This window comes from Pimephales promelas, chromosome 19, assembly GCF_988280905.1.
Source record: "Pimephales promelas chromosome 19, fPimPro1.hap1.1, whole genome shotgun sequence".
Taxonomy (NCBI): Eukaryota; Metazoa; Chordata; class Actinopteri; order Cypriniformes; family Leuciscidae; genus Pimephales; species Pimephales promelas.
Window position 1 is genome coordinate 18,502,562 of NC_142787.1, and position 6,247 is coordinate 18,508,808.

Consider the following 6,247-nt stretch of genomic DNA (forward strand, 5'->3'; position numbering starts at 1 on the left):
GGGTGATGGTAATTTATGATCAAGGAAAATCCATTTGGAGGCCACCAGCGGTGTGAAACGAGAGCACTTGGTGGTAAACAGCACGTATGATTTGTGACGGAAGCGTTTAAAGCCAGAGCAATACGTGACAGGGCTTCCTGCGAGGAAATGTGTGTTGGTGACGGTAAGTGGGTGTCATTTCTGCTGGGAAATATGTTCCTATGGCGGTTGTAAATGACCCTGGTGTAAATGAACGTGGCAAATAAATGGACGCAGGGCTCATTATATGAGAAATGCAATCAGTGTCTCTCAGTACAAGGCTGTCATTCAAGTGATTCATTGAAACACATCTTCCTGAGCACTCTTTTATTATACTAAAACAATATACTGATAAAAAATGAATCTGTAAGTCTGCATTGATTTTTTATTTTAGGAAAGATTGTTCCAGTGCAACCACAGAAACCGAAACTTCTCAGGCCAGCAGCATGTGTCCAAATTTTAATCTCTTAACCGTTCTGTTTGATCAGAAACTATCTTAAACAAATGTAGTCTGAAGAGGGGAACATAGAAATATTACCATGACAGATACTTGTTGCGTGTGACTCAAATCTCTGTATTATGAGTAGGGGGAAGGGAACCATGTGTCTGATAATACCTCTCCATGCTCGCACACCCCTGCTGGAGTCTTTCAGTAGTACACCAGAACAAATTCATGAACCGATGAAATAACCAATAATAACGATAACATTCTCTTCTCAATACACACTACATTCTACACTACAAATGTATAATTATATAGGATTAAATGTATAATTACATTGTAACAAACGGATAATTACGATGTGAGAAATGTGTAATTGCATTGTAATAAATGTATAATAACACTGTAATAAAGGTACAATTACATTATATAATAAAAATGTAACTAATGTATAATTACTTTTTTTTTTTTAAAAAGAATCACTATTTTTTTTCAAAAAGAATAATGAAAAAAAATAACACTGTAAAACATGTACAATTACACTGTAATCGCTACTTTTCAAAAAGAATCGCTACTTTTCAAAAAAGAATTGCTTCTTTTCAAAAAAAGAATCACTACTTTTTCCAAAAAGAAATGCTACTTTTACAAAAAGAATTGCTATTTTTCAAAAAAAGAACTGCAACTGTTCAAAAAATAATTTCTACTTTTCAAAAAAGAATCTCTAATTTTTCAAAAGAATCGCTACTTTTCAAAAAAAGAATTGCTACTTTTCAAAAGAATCGCTATGTTTCAAAAAAGAATCACTACTGTTTAAAAAACAATCACTACTTTTCAAAAAAGAATTGCTACTTTTTCAAAAAAAGCACTGCTTTTTAAAAAAAGAATTGCTACTTTTCAAAAGAATCGCTACTTTTGCAGAAAAGAATCACTACTTTTCAAAAAAGAATCGCTACCTTTCAAAAAAGAATCACTACCGTTTAAAAAACAATCGCTACTTTTCAAAAAAAAAAATAATTGCTACTTTTTCCAAAAAAGCACTGCTTTTTTTTAAAAAAAAAAGAATCGCTATACTTTTCAAAAAAGAATCGCAACTTTTTCCAAAAGAATCGCTACTTTTCAAAAGAATCTCAACTTTTGCAGAAAAGAATCACTACTTTTTAAAAAAGAATCGCTACTTTTTCCAAAAGAATTGCTACTCTTCAAAAAAAGAATTGCTACTTTTTCCAAAAGAATCACTACTTTTCAAAAAAAGAATTGCTACTTTTTCCAAAAGAATCACTTATCAAAAAAGAATCACTACTTTTTTCAAAAGAATTGCTACTTTTCTAAAGAGAATCGCTACTTTTTTCAAAAGAATCACTACTTTTCAAAAAATAATCACTACTTTTTCCCAAATAAAGGATACATTTCGTCATCATTATCAAAATTAATTAAAATCTGTATGAGTTTATTTCTTCTGTTGAACACCCAAAAAGATATTTTGAAGAATGTAGGTAACCAGACAGTTGACAGGAAAGAAAATACTAAGTCAACGAGGACCATCGACTGTTTGGTTACTAACATTCTTCGAAATATCTTCTTTTGTGTTCAACAGAAGAAAGAAATTCATACAGGTTTGGAACAGCATGAGGGCGAGTAAATGATGAAAGAATATTCCATTTTGGGTGAACTATCCTTTTAACCTATATAGGCTACACAAATAGTAACACTAGAGCTATGCAATTAGGCTCAACTGTTGCACATTGCCAGCTAAAAAGTGTTCAGTATTATAGACATTTGTTAGATTTTGCAGTGGATGCTGTAGAAAATGGTTTATTCCATGCTGATATCTTGAAAATGCTTTGAATAAGGCCAATATCACGGAATGCCAATCAAATTACCATAGTACTGTCACAGTACTTTCTTTGTAAGAATACAATGCTTGTATGATTTCATATAGCTTAAAGAAATTCTCCTTACAAGCTGCTCTAGAACATCTGCACAATTTTCCACTCAAAAGATCATCTACATCTAAAGTCACGACCATCAGGTAGAGTATATGCTTCATTTAGTAGGTAAAATACATAGAATCAGAGCTTAGCCTATTTGCAGGTTGTCCTTCAAAAGCACTGCACAAATCAAAGTAGGCTAAGTTGCTCTGGGGTAAAGAACGTGGGGTTTAAGAGTCAGCAAAACCATTTCATTCTCTCTGGTCAGCATGTTTCAGGCAGAAAGAGTAATGGCCTTTTGTTACAGATTATACATAGAAAGGTGAAACATCTAAAATTATACACAACCTGAGTCACTGTGGAATTCATTGTCCACACATCAAAATTGAATCTGTCATTATTTTGTTGATGCAGCCATGTTTGTTATCTTGCGCCATTTTCTAATGTCTTGCCTAAATTATGTACATTGCTATGCTGAGAGCTTTTAGAAAATGCCACGGTTGTGGGAACAGGCATCATAGTTTCAGCTCGCTCGCCAAGAAAGTGGCATTAAAAGCTCTTTCGTTGTTCAAAAGCTCGTGTGAGGTACGGTACGTTGAACCCAGTGGCACATGTGGGGCTCAGATCCTTGAGTCAGCACACAAGATTTGCTGATTCCAGGGAAGGTTTGTATCCAGACCAGGTTTAATTGTTTACTCTGGGAACAGGTGCAGCAACAAACAGCTCCAAACTCATCATGAAGGATTGTCATCAGCACTACATCTGCAGGTGCAAGGCTGTGTTTTGTGTCTTTGTTGTTTTCAGAGATTCTTTTCCCTTGAGTTCAATTACTCCTTTGTCTCACTCAGAGAAAAATTGCGCTAGTCTTTTCTTCCCTATTGCGAATCAGGACGGCTTTTCGAACAAGAAAAAAAATTTAGGGCGGGATTTGATTTTGTCTGTAACGTTTGTCCCACTTTTGGGTTCTGACATCAATCTGACTTTCATTTCCAAATAAAGTCCAATCCAACAACTTTCATTTTCAGCCAAAATTAAAATCATCCACTGACCAGAGTTGTGTTTAACGCGTTACAGTAACATATACTTTTTGGGTAACGCGTTACTACTGACGCGACTGCACCGAAAAAGTCGACAGTGGTACCCCTGTCGGTTTTTTAGTGTCAAAATTTTGAGTTTCTCTGATCTTCTTGAAACTCTGGATTCTGATAGAGGGCCATGAGACTTAGACCTGAGTGCAAAAATGGAGTCTCTAGACCCTTCCTGAGTTGAGATATTGAGATCCCACGTAGCATTTATGCCATTATAAAAATAGTGGGTTCGTGGATGGTGGAACTATGTGATGGCGCTTGGTGCCACATACTCAGGGGGCCTCCCTGAGAGCAGTAAAATAGTTTTCATTCATACAGGAACTTTAATTAAAATGTCCAAAAAATACACTAACCAATTCACCATTCAATAGATTGCAGGCGGGATCTCAATATCTCAGCTCAGGAAGGGCATAGAGACTCCATTTTTGCACTCAGGTCTAAGTCTCATGGCCCTCTATCAGAATCCAGAGTTTTGAGAAGATTGGAGAAACTTAATTTTTCGCACTTTTAATTTTTTTTTTTGGGGGGGTGGAAATTTTGAGTTTCTCTGATCTTCTTGAAACTCTGGATTCTGATAGAGGGCCATGAGACTTAGATCTTAGTGCAAAAATGGAGGCTCTAGACCCTTCCTGAGCTGAGATATTGAGATCCCATGTAGCATCTATGCCATTATAAAAATAGTGGGGTCGTGGGATCTCAATATCTCAGCTCTGGAAGGGGCTAGAGCCTCCATTTTTGCACTCAGATCTAAGTCTCATGGCCCTCTATCAGAATCCAGAGTTTCAAGAAGATCAGAAAAACTTTTTTTTTTTGCACCGAAAAAGTCGTCAGGGCCTTGTCGTTCTTTTTGTGTTGAAATTTTGTGTTTCCCTGTTGAGTTACTGTCTAAGAGGAGAAATAGACTCAGCCCCAACACTGTGAAACAGCTTTTATTTCTAAAACAAAAATAATTAAAAACGTTGTCACCTTTCTGTCATTCCGACAGTTACAGATACAAGCACTATCACTGCCAAGTGTCATACATTTAAAAACAGATGATCCTATCAGACAGTGTTCTTATTCATTATGTGTGTGTGTGTGTGTGTGTGTGTGTGTATACAGAGAGAGAGAGAGAGAGAGAGAGAGAGAGAGAGTAGGCCTACATTAAATCTTATTGAATCATAAAAGCTTGTAGTATATTTTATTGTCACACTTTAATGAGGAAATTAATTTATCAAATGAACAAATCAAACATAAACATGTAAGGTTGTTATTTGTACACATAACATTGAAACACTGTAGTGTGTTGTTGCTTCATCTGTCAGAGCTTCTTGCTGCTTTATTTTAAATAAGCACCAGATGGTGCTGTTCTCGACACTCTCGAAGCTTTGAATCTTTTCCCGGAACAGTCAGGGGAAAGCCTCATTGCTTCATGAAGCTTCATTTCCCCATCCCTACCTTGCAGACCTGAGATATTGAGATCCCTCGTATGCCATTATAAAAATAGTGGGTTCATGGACGGTGGAATTATGGGATGGCGCTTGGTGCCACAGACTCAGGGGGCCGTAAAATAGTAAAATAGTTTTTATTATGACAGGAACTTTAATTAAAATGTCCAAAAATTACAACCCAAATGCCCATTCAATAGATTGCAAGCGGGCTACATGGGATCTCAATATCTCAGCTCTGGAAGGGGCTAGAGCCTCAATTTTTGCACTCAGGTCTAAGTCTCATGGCCATCTATCAGATTCCAGAGTTTCAAGAAGATCAGAGCAACTCAAAATTGTCAGTTTTTTTTTTTTGGTGCGAAAAAATAAGTTTCTCCAATCTTCTTGAAACTCTGGATTCTGATAGAGGGCCATGAGACTTAGATTCTGATTACTTCAAATCAACAATCAAATATGTATCTTAAAGGTATACCGGAGGATTTTCTTTTTCCGGGTGGGTAGTCTATACTATTGGTCCACCTAAGTGTCAATCATTCTGGTGATATGTTTACGTAAGGCCGTCGTAGGCTACGTGCTCATCCCTATGTAGTTTTCACTTTCAGGTGTATTATGTCGGAGTTACGGTTTCAGCCATTCCTTTGAAAATGGCTGAAGGTCGAAAGAGAAAAAATGTTTACGAAGTGTATGATAAGAAGAGAAAGGCCGCAGAATATAGAAACAAGACGAGAGTGATTTTGGGTTAATATCACATGCTGGCGTGCGCTAAAAGCACAGGTTGGGCTTCTCACTGATGCCGCAGTCGCGAAGCAGGTAAAGTTTGTCACGCTATTTGCAGAAATCCATTTAAAATCACTAGTAAAAGTTAATGCAGGCTACAATGCTAGCCCTGGCACGAGTCATGCACCGCACCGCCTAGACACGGTAAACATCTCAATTTGTCTAAAGTAAAACCTTGTGTGTTTATTATTACACAAATGCAACAAGCTACTTCTCCATATGCAACTATGTATAAAAATAACGTATTAACAATGAGAGATATTAGGTTAAGGACCAACGTAATAGCACTGCTTATATGTTGCTATGTAACGTAATTGCGATTTGCAAAATAGTTTCCTCAGAACGTATTTCGCGTGATACAGGGTTGCACATATCATGTCTTGAGTCCTCGGTCACTCAATCGATCAGTATAATAAGTAAATAAAACACGGAAGGGCATTTGACACGTTGTCTTTTTTATAAATGTTTTTGAGTTAGTTTAGAATTTGCAACATAATTGTGTAAGGCGTAAAAGACGTTCCCTCTCGGGAGCAAGAGTGTTGTGTTTGTGCGTGTGCATTTTTTTTT